This window comes from Ambystoma mexicanum, chromosome 3p, assembly GCF_040938575.1.
Source record: "Ambystoma mexicanum isolate Mex_15411 chromosome 3p, UKY_AmexF1_1, whole genome shotgun sequence".
Lineage (NCBI taxonomy): Eukaryota > Metazoa > Chordata > Amphibia > Caudata > Ambystomatidae > Ambystoma > Ambystoma mexicanum.
The window spans coordinates 916,462,152-916,481,966 of NC_090925.1; positions in this window are offsets into that span (position 1 = coordinate 916,462,152).

A 19,815-nucleotide genomic window follows, 5' to 3' on the forward strand; every position below is an offset into this window, starting at 1 on the left:
GCGCCGCAAGTTCGGGCACGGGCAGGTGACTTCCTGCCTCTTTGCGTCTGCTGGAGGTTTCTTCCTCTGCCCTGGCAATTTGGATGGCCTTGTCAAGGGTGACCTCCTTTTCTTGGATGAACTTGTCCTGGACTTTCCTAGAGTTAGTGTGAACGACAAGCATGTCGCAGATAACTTGTTCTGCATTTTCGCCAAAGGCGCAAAGAGAAGCCAGCTCCCTCATCCTGGTAACGTAGTTGTCCACAGGTTCGTTCCCTTCCTGTTTGCGGGTGTAGAACCTCAGCCTGTGCAGTACCACGTTCTCCTTATTCGTGAACCTCTTCACAATGCGACGAGTCACTTCCTTGTAGACGTCGTCGTCGGCCGCAGGTATTGCTTTCAAGCTGGCAAAAATGCGCTGACCTTCAACCCCCAATGCATTTAGCAGCATCGCCCTCTTCCTGACGGGGGCATATCGCGTGCCGCCCACCACCTACAGATAGGTGGAGAAAAGGGGCTCCCACTGCATCCATGGAATTGCTGGGGTCCCTGGCGAAGGGAGAAATGCAGCGGGCGGTGTGGCGCCTTGCATGGTGGGCCCGTGGTTCTTTTGATATCCTTGTCGCCAATTATGTGGTGGCCTTAAAGGATGACAGGATGCTGCAGAGGGTTCTAACTGTCTTTATTGCAAGACAAACAGGTGGGCATAAACTTGGCTGAGTGCAACAGGGGAACTACTCACAGTTCAGTTCAGGGCCCTCCCAGTTACATCACTGGGGCAAGGTGTGCACAAGGATGGCACGCTGCAAGCTTCCAGGGCCCCCATGTGGCCTCCTGTGGCTTTGGACTTATGCCCTGGAAGCTGAAGTCATTAGGCTCTTCAAGGCCTCAGTTTCAATGGCTCCTTATCAGGAGCAGCGCTCTCGGTCGACCTGCTTGGTCTGGCGCTTCGCAAACACTGGTGGGAACGTTGTCTTGCGGAGCGCGGGCTCGCGAGATCTCGTTATGCCCAGATCTCGCGAGACCACACTCCCGCGATCATGTGACGTCCCCACAGATGTCATTTCACCAAAATGCCTGGGGTAGCGGAAGTGACATCACACAACCCTTGACCTCTGATGGCATCACATGAAGGGATGTCATTTGACTTCTCCCCGATGTCACATCACGGGAAGCGATGGAACACAACCTTTCACCCCTTGACAAAACAGGAAGTGGCATCACATAGCATTGTTTCTAAGTACACTAGAAAAATATGGTTAGGATATCACTGTAAAGTGATATACATTTCATACAAGAATGGATCACCATATTTATCATTAAAATCAGTGTGTATATGCCCATTTACCAAATTACTGTGAATGCAAGCAGACGTCCAAGGCCAAGCGATAATGATGTGTTATTATATAGCACTTACGCGTAAGCACTTCATATAGACCAAATATACATACAATATCATCCAACCTGTGTTGGTACTCATTTATCAACCTCAGCGGGATGAAAGGCTGAGTTGACCTTGATGGGAGCCGAACCTGCAGGGCACACGCATAATGCAGCAGCGAGAGCTCAACCCACTGAGCTATCTTACCGGCTATAGCCATCAGAAAATGAGCCACTCAAGAAACACAGAGCCACATGCTACTGGTCACTACCCAGAAGCCTCAATTTAAAAAGAAAAAAAATACATGTTTGTAACTTTTTTTTAGGGGTAGCAAAGGAGACCTCATGGATTGCAGGTGCGACCCCTGGTGACCCCTAAATGACGTCCCTATTTTTGATATTGTGACATATGGGAAGCTACGGTTATGCTGGCCAAAATCATTTAATGTCACTTTATTGGCAGCCTGGCATCTGGACTTATTATACTGCCAGGGAATGTTAATTTGCCTGACTTGGACTGGATTTCATCCGAAACAAAACAAATAAAAAAGCAGGGGGACATGGCACCACCCACTATACTTGGGACAAGTAAATGTAGGGAAATTGTGACATAAGTATCCCTACACATTCCAAAATGCACAATTGAGTAACTCAATCGTAAGAAAACCAAAGCAGTTTGCCCAGGTGATATGTGTGCTCACAGTAATGGTTATGTATCAACCATACATTTTAAACAATCAGATGGTCGTGATGTGTAAAAGGAACGCACGGTAGCCAGTCATTGCCTCGACAGCCAAACCATCGACAACCATACCCTTGAAAAAAAACCATCGAAAAAAAAACATTGAATGCATTTTTTTCAATTGTAAAGGATTTAGTTTAGCAAAAATGGTTTTTAAATGTTAAAAAAGGAGGGGTGGGGGAGAACCCCCATTAAAAAAAAAAATTCTAAAAATGCATTCAATGTTTTTTTTCGATGCTTTTTTTCAAGGGTATGGTTGTCGATGGTTTGGCTGTCGAGGCAATCACTATAAACCGAACGCAAACGCTTAAAGGCATATATACAAATCGTTTAGTAATCAAAGAATGTACAAAAGATTTCCTATAATGAAGCAGAAGGATCACAATAGCCAATGCATTTCAGCCAAGGCCTTCAACAGGGTGAATAATAAAGACAAAATAATAACATGCAATAACCCCATGAATAAATGTAAATACATAACAAGAAATTTCTGTAGGACAGACATACCTTTCACTTTACTAAATCATGTAGCATTAGTGTCTAAATACAAACAAAAATAGTTAAAACGAAGCTAATCAAAACGCAAACTGGAAAAAATACACTGAAAAACTCACTACTGATAACTAAGCTAATAACTGATACCTCAAACTTCAAGCAGCAAAAACCTAACTACAATCAGTTCTGAATTTACAGAAAATAATTTAACAAGGATACTATAAGGGTGTGGAAGGAGGAGAGTGACACACAGGTGGCATGGCTTTGGACAAAGACTTTTATTATTAAAGGAATGTAGAGAAAACCCTATATTTCCCTAACTATAAGAGGGGTTTCCTTGCCTCAACTAAATTACAAGGAAAATGTCAGAAGGTCCGAAAATAAAGAGTCCACCGTCCAGTGTCAAAATCATATTTCTATCCCTTACACCTGATAACAAACTAAAGTGGTTTACTGTCCTCTTGGTCCAGAAGAATGACTCCCTTCTTCTAGACAGGCACAGTTTTATAACAAAGGGGGCTGTCTCCCTTCGCCTGGCCTTGTTCAGGCTTCCTTTGACAGTTCAAAAAAGTAGGGGGGATATCTCACTTCCCCATGCCTTCTTCAGGTTTCACTTGGCAGTTCAACAAAGAAGGGGGAATGTCACCCTTCTCCTGGCCATTCTCAGGCTTGTTTTCACAGCTCCACAAAGTAGGGGGAACATCTCCCTTCCCCTGACCTTTTTCAAGCTTGTGTTCACAGTTCCACAAAGTAGGGGGGATGTCTCCCTGGCCTTTCTCAGGCCTGTTTTCACAGTTCCACAAAGTAGGGGGAATGTCTCCCTTCCCTTGGCGTTTCTCATGCTTCTGTTGGGCCTCACTATTGGCACAGTTGGGCAGACCAGGTATACTCCCCAGCCAGGTACTGCCTTGGGTTCCAGACCCTTTCAATGTGCTCTCTCTTGCTCTTTATCTGAGCATCTCCAGTGGCTCGGCAGAGAGCCCTGGTATGTTCCCCTGCCAGGTACTGCCTTGGATCGCAGGACCCTTCGGCTTGGATTCTCTTATTTGGGTCTCAGACCCTGTCAATATGGTTTCTCGTGTTTGGCTCCCAATCCCTGTAGATATGCTCTCTCTCCTTTGGGTCCTCCACCCCTGCAGCTTGATTTATTTCACATGGGTGCAGTCTCCAGTCCCCACTACCCCGCACTTGCGCCATCTCAATGTGACTAGGCCTAGTAAGATCGTTGTCTTTGTCCGCCCTCTGTTTCCCCTCCCTTGCCTCATCGCGCCTTGAAACACTTCTGTATAGGCGCATTATAAATGCCATATCATAACATAAAGGGTGTCTTGAGGGTTCTTCAGGGCTCCAAGCCTCTTCTTCTTCACAGTATCTTAACATAGATATTCAGTATAGTGAACTCTGTTCTTCCTCGTCCCAGTATTATTGGCATTAAAGGTTTGGCATAAGTACATAGGAACGTTGGTAGGAGTAGATAAAGCTATGAGAGGCAGTGTGAAAGAGGTGGGGGAGTGGTGGGAATACTGCATTGGCCCATGATGTCCTCCCTGTATCCAGAGGGGGTATCCTTCCCCATGAGATCCTCCCTCTGAATACCAACCCCGGGGGACTATCGGGTAGCGTCCTCACCTGCCTGGACTCATGTAAAGGATCTCCCCCTTGGGGAGAAGGTAAAACATCATACGATTCATCATAGTACATAAAAAATGGCCTGAGGGGTAATTCACTTGAGAAATATTGAAAGAAAAACTTACCAACTGTCAAAAAAGGGAAGTCGCTCATAGAAGTACAGTCAGTACAACTGTAAGGCCGTGATTGTCATGTAAACGCAGAAATGGCGTGAATCTAAAACCGCAACTTGAAAACAGTGATGCGAGATGACATCATCACAAATGAGTGCAATGTCATCACAACATTCGCCTCGAGAGGGGCTAACGGTAATGAAAGAAAATAGTGTATAAGAAAGGGGAAAATTGAAAATAAATAGAAGAAAGAAATCAAAAAAGGGCATTGTGAGAAAGAAAAAACATGTCGGTAAGTAAACAAGTGGCAAAAATAGGGACCAGTGACACATACCCGTCCTGTATTGCATAAATAAAAATAAAAATGAAAAATAAAAAAACATTTGTTAAGAATAAGTAAGAGTTCATAAGGACAAAATGAACAAAGTATATGGAAGGAAAAACACACCAAAGAAAATTGAAAAACAGTGATAAAATGGAAACCAAAAAGTATAAGCAACTAGATCCTGCATATAAGATATAAAGAAATCAAAAAGGAAGCAGTTCAAAAATAGATAGAGTCCAAGTGAATAGTGTGAAAAAACCACACACAATGCAAAAAATGAAATTGAGTGAAACATGTAAGGTCACATTGTTTTTGCCCCCATGGGCCACAGAATCAAAGTGATCCATCCAACAAGCTTCTCTGCACTTCAGCTTATCACGTGCGTCCTCGTGCGGTTTGGTTGTGACAACCTCCAATATCTGGAAACGTATTTGTGAGATTTGATGACGTTGCTCCCAAAAAAGTTTTGCTTCTGCCAAGATGGGATTCTTAGTCCTGATGTTCGCTCGCTGTTCGTTCCAGGGGGTTTTCGCAGCTCGTTTAGATTGTCCCCCAGAATGCAACTGATAGAATAGACAATACAGCAGGTGTTACATGGAGTATGGTTCTTGGGAGCAATGTTTCACCAGGTCTGGGATGATAGACAAAGCCACGCTTAGTGACATTGTTACAATTGACGCATTGCAGGGACAGGGAAGTGCCCCTACGTCCATTCCCGCCACTTCTCATTTCCTTAGGTCCCTGTGTCTTAACCAATCGGTCCCTCAGGTGGTTACTGCATTGGAAGGTAACGCATTTGTCCCGGGGGATAGCTCAAGCGGCAACGGGCTCCTCTTGGAAACAAGACGACAGAAACAACGCAGGTTCGATTCCTGGGTCCTTGCTTAGAAACTTCTGGGTATTAAGCGCGTTATAAATACCCAACAAAATGCAAATAAATTAAATGTTGACACTGATGTTCCATGCTTTTGCAATGTGACAGATATTCGATGTGCCTGTTATCTTCGCCTTACAGAAATTGCATGTCATGTATTTATATTTATTCATGTGATCGTTACCTGTTTTTATTGCCTTTATGATATATCAGTCCTTGTGAAGGCCTTGGCAGAAATGAATTGGCTATTGAGATCTTAATGCTTCAATATAGGAAAGCTTTTGGCCACTGTTCGATTGCTAAAGGACTTTTATATTTGCATTTAAGTGTGTGCGTTTCCTTCGCATATCACAGCTATCGAATTGCTTAAAATGCATGCTTGACACATAACCATTACTGTGAGCACACAGCACCTTAGCAAACTGCTTTGGCTTTCACCCAAAACAAGACATTTGGGCCCAGCCCACTGAAGGCCCCTTTGATCTCTCTGGGAAGGTTGCAATCTTCTCTACAGGACAGGGATTCTCCACAGTGGTTTAGGTGGAAAGCAGGGCTTCTAATGTGAACCGTGCATGTACAATGAACATGTCCCACCAGGTTGTTATTGGTGCCCCTTTGCTGAAGAATAAACAAGGAGACGGTGGGGATAGAGTGGCCCAGCGGGGGGAATACGCAATAATGGGTTCCAGCATCTTGCTACTTCTTAGGCCACCACATTTCCTGGGCCCCCTTCCCTCTGTTCCTGCAGACAAAGCACTTTGGGTGTGACATCAGCAGGCCATGATCTATATATATATATATATATATATATATATCCACAATAATGATTGGAGCTTAATTCTCTGCTATGTTGGTGCAGTTTAAAATGGCAACTGCGTGTCACGTGTTTTCCTCTGTGGGACATATTTACTTTGCTATATACGGATTTCCTGGTGCATGCCTGTCACATGATTTCCCTTCCTATGGGTAGCACAACCTTATCTGCCTACACTTTTCTGCCCTACTTATGTAGTGAGTCCCTTTCTTGTGTACATGCCTTTCTGTGACCTAATCTATTCCATTTTAAAACACACTCATTGTGCAAGCTAATGCCTTATCTGTTCCCTACTTGTGTGTCGCAAAAGTAACTATTATTTGTGTCAGCTGCATTTCCAGGAGAATTTAAAGTGCAGTTTCAAACGTGTCCTTTCTTATCTTATAATTTTGTTTCTTCTGAGGAAGGCAGGGGGGTCAGAGCCTGAACATGCTCTCTAGCCAATAACTGCCCCCCTATAAGGGCATTCAACAGATAGACAGAGAACTGGCACCATTCTTGAAAACAAACCAAATGGGGAAATCCCAGTATTCAATCTCTCAGGTATTACTCACACACCAATACAATTAAAAGTCCTCTCTAAAGGACTATCTTTTGTCCCTACCAATCAGACGGATTGGTTTATGTTTGAACTTGTGATAAAAAAGTTCTTCAGAAAGTTAAGGCTCCAATGCTTCTTCCAGGACCATGACGCGGGAGAGAGAGCAGAAGACACATGGGTGCGGAAACCATCTGTCTTCACACTTAGAGATAACCAAACTCCAAAGGAATGTATTCTCTCTGAGAGATTGTTACAGCCGATTTGAAAAGACTAAGTACCCAAAAAAAGAATGTTAGACACAATCCATCCAACACAAAGAGGGTGGCTTTACAAACACTCACAGCGGACAATGACTAACTATAAAACTTGCTGATGAAGGAGGTGGGGGGGTTATCTTCAATAATGCCCAATACAATGAAATGGTAGAATTTCCTGAGGATAATGAGAGCTATTGTACTCTTAGACGTGACCCTTCACTAGAAATAAAACAAGACATCTTAGAAATGACCCAGTTTGGAGTAGACATGGGGCTGGATTACCAAGGAAGAATGTGAGTGTTTCAATCACTCGTAACGATGAACTCTGAGTTTCTATGCCCTACTGAAGATACACAAAGATGCCGCCAAACCTCCTGGCCGTCCTATAGTGTCTGGCTGTCGCTCCATCCTGGAGCCACTCTGTAAATGTGTTGATTACTTTCTACAACCATTAAGCAAAGCTACCCCGACATACGTTAAAGATATGATGGCAGCGATAAAGATCTTTGAGGGCCTTGAATTTGATTCTAGGACGGATTTCCTGGTGACAATGGACATAAAATCCTTATATAACAGTATCCCACAAGATCAGGCCATTGAGATAACCAAGGAACAATTTACTCATATGACCACACAACAAAGGATCCAGGACAAATTTATCTTAGACCTGATGAGCATAACCTCAAGAGAAACTTCTTTCAAAACGCTAACCAGTTTTACCTACAGACAAAAGTGACCGCGATGGGAGCGGCTTTTGCGCCTAGTTTAGCCATCTTGTTCATGTCAGCCTTTGAAGATGAATTTGTGCTCTTGGATATCAACCCATTTAAACCTTATATTAAACACTGGTTTAGATACATAGATGACATTGTTTTTATCTGGACACGGATAAAAGACATCCTCTGGAACTCCCTGGATTGGCTGAATGACCATCATGCTACCATCAAGTTCACTATGGAATTCGATCACAATAGCATCCATTTCTTGGACTTTATAACAAAAACAACAGGAGTACTCTTGGGTTGCTTGTTATAAAAAGAACCCACTGATAGGAATACCACACTGCACTTCACCAGCTTTCAGCCAAAGGATGTCAAGGAATATCTACCCTTTGGGCAGGTCCTATGCCTCCGCAGAAACTTTACCTCACTGAGGGATTACTATGAACATGGAGAAAACCTGAGCACAAACCTGAAGAAACAGGGATATCCCAAGAAACTTGTTTCCTGTTCTTTCAAAAGAGCTTGGTTTACACCAAGAGAAATGCTTCTCGTACCTAAGAACCGAGAGCTAACAGTTAAGAGACTAACTTGTGTAACAACGTATAACACAAACTTCTATGACATTAAGAAACTAATTAAGAAACACTGGCCAATGGTGAACACCTGCCTACCTGACACACCATTGCCTCTATTTGCCTTTAAGAGATCAGCAAACTTAAGGGACCAATTAGTCCACTCTAGACCAAAACAGGAGCGGTCGACCCAGTGTAACTGGGAATTAAACCCTATAAAAAGACACTTTCCATGTGGTAATTGCAAAGCATGTACATTCACTAAAAAGACTCAATCCTTTAAAATCAAAGAGAGAATGTGGGAACGTAGGTTCTTTTCAAATTGCAAAACCACAAATGTGGTTTACTGCATACACTGCCCATGTGTCCTTCAGTATGTAGGGCAAACCACAAGAGCGATACATGTTCGCATCAACAAACACATGTCTAGGATCCGTTGTAAGAACATTGTTGCACCATTAGTCTCACATTTCTTGGAATACCAACACACGGCTGATGACTTAACCTGTTAACCTGATGGGTGTTGGGCATAGTTAAACATGTCATAAACTCTGAGAAAATACTCCGTCACAAAGAAGAAAGATGGATATATCAACGTAACAGCATGGAGGAAGGGCTTAATGAAGAAATGCCCAACCATTGGGATAGCGGGTGAGTTTATTTATCCTTCCAATGAACTGCATGTGCAGATGGCCAGACTTGAGTGACAGGGACATATGCACCCAGTACCCGGACACATGTCCCATGTAAGTATATTGCCCATTCATTTTTACCTAATAAGGTGCACAGTCTATCTCTACATTATATATCCAAACATATAGGACCTCTTAGGCAGTTCATAGAATACATTTTTGCACCAACTTGGTGCTGTTCTTCCATTCTTAATGATATGTCAAATTCTGCAGGCATTTATTTGCTTGCGGCACTTTGATTTTCATGTATTTGACCATTTCCAAACTTTTACTTTCATTCTGTTCGGTTTTCCAGTGCGCTCTGTGCACCTCCTTCAGCGCGCTCCGAGACCGATGGCCGACTATTTATATTATATTTTCAGACTCAGGCACACTTATTGTCATACATGGGAGGCCATTCCAATATGACACATCTGTGATCTTTCGGCCCCTTTTTGGTGAGTGGCACAGTTGACCACTTGGGTGAAACCAAGAGTTTCCATGGAGGTGGTCAGAGAAGAGGCCTGTGAATCAGAATCATCTTGATCCCACAGGTTTAGATCCCCAAGAATAAGAGTATATGAGTAGGATTTAATGGAATTATTAATATGCATAATTTGTTGCTCTTCAAAGGCATTTATACAAGATGGTGGTCTGTAAATATTCAAGATGTTAATGGTGGTATTGTCATCAGTACCTATTTTTACCAGTAAAGATTCACAGTCTTCACAGTGGGTTGTATGAGTATCTTTCAGGATTATAGCAACACCTCCACCTCGACCTGATGTCCTATCTGTTCCAAATATTCTATAACCGGCAGGTGTAGCAAGGGTTGCAGAATGGTTTGTAGTGGTGGAGAGCCATGTTTTGGTTAAACAAATTATGTCCAAATTATGTAATGTTCGCTAATGAAATCTGCTGCCTCAGTGGCATGTTTGACCATGGATTACGTATTTAATAGGGACATTCTCAATCTCATTTTAGTGTTGGGGTCAGATTTACTAATCTGGGTCATAGTAGGTTTTAGAGTGTTTGTCAGCATAGAATAATTAATGTTAACAAAAGTGGATGAAACATCATCTTCTCCAGCATTCAAAGGGAGGGAGTCTAGGTTGCAATGCGAAGGCATTACCATATTAGGGATAGTCCTAGGATGAGTATCTTTTTCAATATCTGCCCCATCAGCCATAAATTCAGGCATAGGTGAGTTAAGCTTTAGGTGTGCACCTATAGTGTCTAGCACGGAGCGTTGAGGAATTATGGGGCATTCATTACTTTGTCTACGGCTACGTCCGGTGTTGCAGGACAAAAGTATCGGTCAAGTACTTCGGAGACCCGACAGGAGGTGCAATCAAGGCTTTTCATCGCATCAGCAATGGCTTCCAGTGGATGCATAGTTTGTTGTAGGATGAAAATGAAAGAATCTAAATAGCAAATACACAGGGGCAGAGACATGAGCTCACCACTAGTGTGTTACAGTAGTGCAGCAGGACACAGCACGGACCAGCACAAACCAGCGAAATGCTCACATGCCGGCGCTGACACGCATGGTGAGCAAATAAATGGAGTTCTGGACTACAGAAGCGATGGGAAATGTAGTCCTGACACTCTTAGAAAAACGACCTAACAAACAACAAAGTAGCAAGCCTTTGCTAATTGGTAAGTGCAGTGGCAGATGACTTTAAGCAATTGAAGAACACTATTAGCTGTCAGATAATATAGTTTTGGACAACAGTACAAATACAGCAAAATGCTAAAAACAGATTAAGAAAGCTTCAGTAACAGAATAAAATTCAATAAATTGTTGAGTAAAATTCTAGCGTCTAACATCCATGGTCAGTGAACAGCCTCGGGCCCAGGGCAGTGAGGTGGTGAACTGGAGGCCCCCTCCCTAGAGGGTTTATCTGGTGAGAGGAGGCGTGTATACAGACAAGTGAATGTCACTACCTGCGTGATCTGCATCCCAACCCAAATGTACTGTATGCTGCTGTGGCGCCGGTCCTGCTGGTTGTCCTTTGCCTCTGAGCCCTGAAGTCAGTGCAGTTGAAGACTTTCCCAAGTGGAGTCTCTGAGATAGGCTTATAGACATTGGACCAGACCAGGTAGTAGCTGGTACCGGGAGATACCCGGACACCCTGAGACTGTGGATGTTTGGACAGACCAGATGTGGGTTGGAGAGTTGTCATATGCCGGTACAGAGGCCTTGGGAGTAAAGCGAGAGGAGCGGGTGAGAAAACGTTGGTGGCAGTACCTCTCAGGGAAGAGATGGCCACCAAGGCAAACTTCAACACATTGCTGGGAGAAATACGCTCTATAAGGGGTGACATCCAGGCCTCGGTACAATTCCTTTAATCTGGAACAGAAGGTTGCAGCATTGGATCAAAACCAGCTGTATATAAATCTCCTTAAAATTAAAATAGAAGCCCGACTGAGAGAATTGGAGGAGAAGGAATATGATGTTTCTCTAAAAGTTGATGGCATGGAAAACAAGGACACACATTGTAATATCCGATTCTTGGGGGTCAAAGAGGGTGACGTTAAAGGTGTTTTTGGGCTGGAAATGAAGGTTAAATCTATACTTAGCCCCCTGTTGAGAAATATGGTGAGCAAGTGAAGGACTTCAACTTCAATTAGGTCCACAGAGCAGCTGGCTCCCCTCTTGGACCGCCCGCGATGCAGGATAAATGCCATAATTATAACGATAAGGTGCCTATTCTGGAGAAATCTAGGAGACATCCAGATGTCATTTATGAAGGGGCGAAAGTGGCTATCTATCAGGACTTATCGGTCCTCACCCTGACTGTAGGCCCTTGACCCTTTGGCTGAGTGAGCATAGAACACGGTATCGTTGAGGCTTCCCGTTCTCACTCGTTTTAGTGAGGATTTCTGGATCACTACGAAAGAAGAAGCAGAAGGGGCAGTGGCACATCTACAGGACCTGGAAAGAGACCCATTGGTGTCACAGGACACAGTATCAAAAGACTGTAGGCCCAAAGGTCCCAAAGGGGCTGGAAGGAGGGAAAAGGGACCTGGAAGCTGGAAATGTAGACGTCTGAACAGTTCTTCCATGCCGACCTAAGGGAAGACTTTGGGTCCTGAGGCTTTTGAAGAGGGGGTGACTTTCTCCTTTGAAGAGTCTACGTTTTCCTTGAATTGGACTTGCAGTTCATTGTTTGGATTGATGGACTACATGTTTTGCAGGGAAGACCACTGTGGTACCCCGGTGACCCCAACTAACGGTTGCTGCATTTCATGGGTTGCAGAGAAAGCATTTAGGAGGAAGGGGTAAGTTGCGGGAGTAGAATGACAGGGCTGAGATGACATGGCTTTGTGAGCTGGGTTATGGATTCACAGGTTCAGCATGTAGGTTTAGCGGAGTAAAAGGGAGGCTGAGGAGACTACCTCTCGTTAGATTAGGTAATGGCTGATGGTGTATACAGTCAGCCCCATGGGGGAAGTGCCTGAGGGTTGGGACACTAAATGTCAAAGGCCTTAACTTGCCTACGAAGAGGGAATTGGTAGCTTGTGATTTCCGTAGGCTAAAATGGACGTCCTGATGTTGCAAGAGACCCGGTATGTGGCACCATGTGGGGTGGCCTATTGGACTTCTGGTGAGTCGAAAAAGGGGTGGAGTGGGTATACTTTTCCATAAAGATGTTAGAATTCTTGAGCCTAGGGTGACAGGTCTCATTCTGGATGGGTGATGTTGGTTTGTGGAAAGATGGGGGGTTCTGCCCTAACTTGCTACCCTATACCCCCCTAATCAGGACCAGTTTCATTTCTGTGAAGATGCCCTAACTGCGATACTTGAGGGGTCACAGGGGTCCTTGATACTCAGGGGCCTTTAACCAATGTGCTGATCCACGGAAGTATAGGTTGGTTATTCGGGATGGGGAGGAGTGAGATTGCCACTTCATAGGCGAACGCCTGGTCACCTGTTTGACACTTTTGGTTTGGGAGATGTTTAGAGGGAGGATCACCTGATGGGGGTTTCACTTTTATCTCACAACCCCGTGGTACCTACACCAGAATTGATTATCTTTGTGATCCAGAGGAGCAACTAAAGTGTGTGGAGTCTAGTGCGGTCATCCCAATTGGGTGGTCAGACCATGACATGGTGTCTGTGGACATCTCCTTACTGAGGCTTGGGATGGGATTGTGGAGGTGGTGCAATGAGACACTATGGAAAGATGCTCTATTTGAGTCTGAAATGCGAGTATCTATATGAGAATAAGGCTGCTTATCTACAGATACAAGCCTACCTTGAATTGCACAACATCCTAGGCAAGAGACAGTCCGGTTTTCGTCCACGCCATGGCACAGAGTCTCCTACTCCTTGACCTGTCGGCTGCGTTCAACCTAGTCAACCATTAAATCCTAAAGACACACCTCATCAATACGGCTCACTTCTCTACTGAGGCCACAACATGGATCTCATCCTTCCTGGAGGGCAGAGCTATGAGGGTCTACTCAGACCAAGCGTCAGACACTCCCTCCCCTATTAACTGCGGAGTACCACAAGGTTCCTGCACCTCACCCACACTATACAACCTAGTCACACTCCCTCTATTCAACAACCTAGAAGAATTCGGCATAACATTCACCAATTATGCCGACGATACACAAATTCTTCTCCCATTATCTGGTGATTACGAGTAAGACCTAAAAACCCTACAAAACACATGTGCTATCATCCAGGCCTGGATGGCAGCCAATGGCCTCTCAATGGAGACAAGACAGAGATCCTACTAGTGGGACCAAAATAATCCATCAGTAAACTAGACAACAAATAGAGTAACTTCTTAATTGAGATATCTGTAATCTCAGTCTCCTCTGCTGTAAAACCTCTGGGAGTATACCTAGATTCAACCCTGTCAATGGACAGACATGTTAGTTACATCTCCTCCTCAGCAGCACTAACAACTAAAATAATCAATGTAGTAAAGCCTCACCTATCCACTGTAAACTGCCTCAACATCGCTAGGGCCACCATAGGTGCCAAATTGGATTATTGCAACGTCCTCCTACTAGGCACCTCAGCCAAAAACATTAATAAACTTCAAATCACACAGAACAACGCCTTGAGAGCAGCCCTCAATATTCCTAGGAGGGAACATATCGTCCTCGCAAGACAAAATGCCCACTGGCTCCCAGTCAAAGAGCGCATCCAGTTCAAGACTCTCACCATTACCCACAGATGCATATCCCAATCTGCCCCTAGGTACCTTACTGAACATATACAACCAGTCCAGACACTCAGACCCAAAAGGGACTTGTATGCAAACCAACTCTCAGTCCCCAACTTCAACAGAGCTACAGCTGGTGGTTCGAGCTTCGAATTCTAGCTCCAAAATCTTGGAACTCGCTACCTCCCAAACTGAGAGCTGAAACATCCCTCATGGCCTTCAGAAAGGCACTGAAAACCACCTTATTTAAGTGAATCCTACTTAAAACACCACTGCAATGTGAATAATGGCTGTAATATACAACTGTACCTATGCTCACTGTTCCCATGGAACCTCAGAACTTTAGCTATGTCTGTAACCATGTTCCCATTGTCTTTGTTATAGTCACCTATGCCAAGTAAACTTTCTGAAACAGCGCCTTGATGCCCGAGGGCAGCTGTGCACTTTAAAACTGCAAATAAATAAATAAATAGTCCGGACGGTGAGCCCAGTATGGATCAGAGGGAAATCCACAGTGGTTTGCCTATTATTATGAGGTCATCTACACACCGGAGAGTATGGCGGATGGGGAAGAGATTGCTTCTTATCTGGCGGGAATTCTTTTACCGGTTCTGACACCAGAGCAATCAAGGGGGTTGGAGGAACCAGTCACCCGGGAGGAGGTCCAGTCGGCCAACTTGCGGCTCCCCACGGGTAAAGCGCCTGGCGAGGATGTTTTATGACTGGATTTTAGAAACAGCATGTGATCCAGCTTTGCTCTGTCCTATCTAAACTGTATTCAGAGATCCTACTTATGGGAGAAGCTCCTCCTATGTTCAGGAAGGCTTTAATTGTAGTTATACCAAAGGAAGGGAAAGACAGAAAATGCAGTGTATTGTATATGCTGATTTCCCTATTGAATGTCAGTGCCAACATTTTCATAAGGGTGTTGGCCACCAGAATGGAATGCATGTTGCCAAAACTGATTCACATAGATCAAGTTGTTTTCATCCTCCAGAGGCAGGGGGCTTAAATGCTTTGAAAAAACCTTAACCTTATAGATTGGGCAAGAGATAGGGATGGGGGTACCCAACCCTGTTGGCACTGGATGCCGAAAAGGCATTTCACAGGTTGGCCTGGGGTTTTCTGTATGAGAAACTTCGGAAGTTCGGCTTGAGGGAGTGGTTCTTGAGGAGCATCTATGCCCTCTACAGGGATCCTACAACAAGGGTTTCTGTTAATGGGAGGTTGTCAGCATGTTTCCCCTTATCCCATGGGACAAGCCAGGGTTGTGTAAGGGATCAGAAATAAAATCTGGACACAAAGTTGTCATGTTTGTGGCTAAAGACTTTCATTAAACTTAAATGGTTTGGGAAAATGCCTCTCTTCCCCTATTCTAAAGAAGCGTTTCCATACCTAAAACCACAAGCAAAGGATCTGTCTTTGTCAGGATGTCATAAATCAAAAACTGTCATTGTGTCCAAACATTCCAACCTAATCCTCACACTATAAAGTTATAAGGGAAATGTCTTTAAACTGGTATTTGCCAAACGTGTTCTTAAATAAAAATAGAATAGCGCCAACGTAAATTTCTCCAAAAAATTGAAAATACCTTAGTTCCAGAGAGTGATTCCCTTCCCCTTGACTGGTATCACAAATGTCTCTGCGTCTAACAGTTCTTTATGCCTTCCTTAGCCCACAATAATCCTGTGAGATGAAAACTGTTCAAACAAATGTTTGTTCTTTTAACACAAGTTCTTCTTGGTTTAACAACCACTGTTTTTGCTTGACACTCCTTGTAGGTTTGCAGTTTGCCCAGTATACTCCCCTGCCCGGACTCTTTATGCACTCCAACTGCCTTGTGTGCTCTCCTGCCAGGACGTTTCTTACATTCACAATTGCCTGGTGTACCCACCTGACATGACTTCTCTTTATGCACTCCAACTGCCTGGTGTACTCTCCTGCCAGGGCTTCTCTTGCATTCACAACTGCCTGGTTTACTCCCCTGCCAGAACTCACTGTTCTTTAAAGCTTTCAATACATTTGCATTCACTTTTTATTGGGGTTCGGGTTGGCACTCTGCCTTTTCAATTCACAAGCTCTCTTCTTATTACTTTATCACTTTACTTTCTGTAATTTCACAATGTTCAAAATATTCAGCCCTTTTGATTCATAAACAGCCTTCTTGTCATTTCACTTATTGTAACTTTATAATGTTATATTTCTCTTAGTTGCGGATGCCGATATGCTTCCGGATCCCCACTCTGCTCTGGAAGACACTCTGGTTCTCACTAGTGTTGTTGGGCTTGCTCGCACTTATGCAGCGTACCTTTGCTGCTTGCTTCCAATTCTGGGTGGCTCTGACACCTCTCCAGACTCCCTCATGCCTCTGCGCCTGCATGCTTGCTTCACTTCATCCCCCGGTAAGGATCACACCACTTCTCCTGGCTGCCGGATGCACAGAGACCCACTTGTGGTTCCTGGTGTCTCCACGGCATGCCTCGTGTCTACCACATTTCTTTAATTCTCTGCCAGTGGGACCCCCCCTGCTTTGCCACACTGACTTGTGCCCGGATCCTCTGTCCGCCTTGTCTGGAGAAGTCACTTTGTCTCCTGAGCTCACTCTCATCATTCGGTTCACATTGTTAAAGGTCTCGCACACAGGTGCTTTCATACAACAACCAGCACGCTCATTGTACTTACTGCTCTGTATCAATTGCTTCATCCTCCTCATCTCAGTACTTAGGTGGTTGTGGCAATTGAAGTCCATTTATGGTTTCTGATGCATAATACTTGGAGGGTATTTTCCAAAAACTGCAGATAGAAGATCAGTTTTACCTGAAGGAGAACTAGCATGGGAAGAGGCCATTAGGGCATTGGGCAAAAGGGGGTCTCCCACATGGTAAAGTGGGGAATACCGCATCTCATCCAATGAAGCCATAACATCTCCCCAGTGGCTATTTCCTCCCATGCGATCTTCCCTCACGTGTCCGTCCCCTGGCCACATGGGTGGAGGCTACCGCCAGGGAATCCGTTATGACTCCATTGGATTCATTAAAGTTGCCCTCTATCCCCCATGTTGTTTGCCCTCTCACTTCAACCTCTGGGTGAGCACATTAGAAGGGCTCTGCATCTGGAAGGTATTCAGGTTGGGGATCAGATTTACAAGCTGAGAATGTATGCAGATGACATCTTGCTGCACCTTATGAACCCGGAGAGCTTGATCCAGGCGGGACTCGATAGTATCAGAAATTATGGGAGGTGTTCCAGTATCAAGATAAATGAGAGAAAGTCTATACTATTCCCCTTCCGAACACATACAGAGTGTGTGGGGTCGGTCCTGCAGGACCTGGGATTGGAGATATGTAGGGACTCATTGAGACACTTAGGGTTGAATGTGACAAAATCCTAAAATGAACTAGTGGAGGCGAATTACCCCTCTCTTTTGGCCTCTCCTTCAGGACTTGGATAGATGGAAGAGGTTGACAATCTCCTAAATGGGGAGGCTTAATGCATTAAAGATGATAATACTCCTAAGAGTCCTTTTTGTCTTTCATATGCTCCCAGTTAAGGTGCCCAGGCAGATGTTTGATGACCTCAGGGGTAGGATATTGCAATTTTTGTGGCAGTGGAAAAGAAGACAAATAGCGTACCAGACTCTGATATGGCCCAAGGAGCTAGGGGGAGTTGGGCATGCCGGACTTGAAAAGTATTGCAGGGTGGCACAGTTGAAGGTAGTGATACCTCACCTCTGGATGGACTCTCAAAAACAATGAGTCACACTGGAAAATCATCTTTTGCGACCGCTCACCGTTGTTGAATTGTTGTGGGCGCAGAGGGATCAGATCCCCTGAAGGGTGAGGGATCATAGTGTTGTAATGGTGTTATGGTGGTGTTATGGGAAGGCCTGGGGGTGCATTGAAGCATGTAAAAGCATGGCATTCCTTGCTCAGCCACTTGTGGGCCCCCCGGGTTTGGGATTACATCCAGAAGCCGTTAAGGTTCCAATAATTGTATAAAGCGGGACTTCAGTGAGTGGGTCAGATGCGGTCAAAGGGTATGTTTATCAAGTTAGAAGACCTGGAGACGACACTTGGCCTCCCAAGCCTTTCGGTTTTCCTCTATCTGCAATTGAGAAGGGTTTTGATGGTGGGTAAATGTAAGGAGATATTACAAAGGGAATTGACCTCTGTAGAGGTGGTGTTTGACAGAGATGTAGGCGGGAGGGGTCTGACTTCTGCACTTTATAAAGCCATAGGGCCTGCTAAAGGGAGTAACACAGAGACTCTACGGCTCAGGTGGGAAAGAGATATGAATGAATGCATTGAGGGGAAGCAATGGGATCCAATGTGTAAAGCTGCACATGAAACTGCGTTCTCGTGTCAGTGTAAGTTACATGGCATTAAGCTTTTGCATAGGTGGCAATTTGACCCATTGAGGCTCCCCATGATGTTCCCAGGTGTGGAGCCTCATTGCTGGAGAGGTTGTGGAGAGCGGGCCTCTTACTGGAAAATTTGTGGTGGTCGTGTGTGGCAGTGCAGGCTTATTGGAAGGAGGTGTTGGGATGGATTCACGGGGTGGAAGGAATTACAAGAGCCTTGGAATGCAGTGATATTTGGGTTGGTGAAGGAGGCATTAGGTTGACAAGTGCTCCCGCATATGCCCCATTTCTTGGTGCTTGCTGCCGGGGGTGCCTTTTGGTGTGTTGGAAAAAAGACGGGGTCTCCACTCAGAAAGAATGGGTCTCCAAAGTAAAGGACCTTTAAACGATGGAGAACTTCACAGCATCTCTGCATGGTGCAAAGTGGTAAAGAGAGGGTGAATGTCGGCTTTCTTGGAGAAGTATGTGTCGGGACCCCGATAAACATAACGGTAGGTTGGATGGCTCAGACGGTGATGGAAACTTGTGGGATTGACTGACTCACAGATGTGGACTTGTGGTACTGACCTTGTTACTGCAGCTGAGCAGTTACATTTTTGTTGTTAGTCCGTCCTGAACGGTAAGTGGTGGCTGACAAGGGTGGGGACGGTCAAGGGGGTTTCCTTGTCCTGTATTCTGTCTCTTGTGTTGCAAAAGTATTGTATTATGGATACATGTTTGAAAATAAATCTGCAAAATAAAGAATTTTAAAGAAAGTGCACCAATGGGCCACAGGGAACTCAAGCAGCACAGTCTATACAGCTACTCCCTGGAGACCAAGTATACCTGTCAACTTTGGCTGTTTCCAAGTTCTGTTGTACTGTCTTAGTACAGCAGAACTTGGAAACAGCCAAAGTTTACAGGTCTCCATGAGCTTGTCTACATCCCACCAACAGCAGTGAAGTTGACATACTGGCAAGCTCAGGTCCACTTGACAGACGTCCGAAGATGAACCAGCACATCAGAAGAGCCTCAGCAAGAAGCAGATACCTGAGAAAGCACCACCAACCAAAGTTGAGTAGACTAGAGACTATGAAAGGTTGTATAGAGACAGTACAACCATTTGGGCAAACCAGAAGTAAGTCTTTGGAGCACAAGCAAGAGCCAGTAGAATAA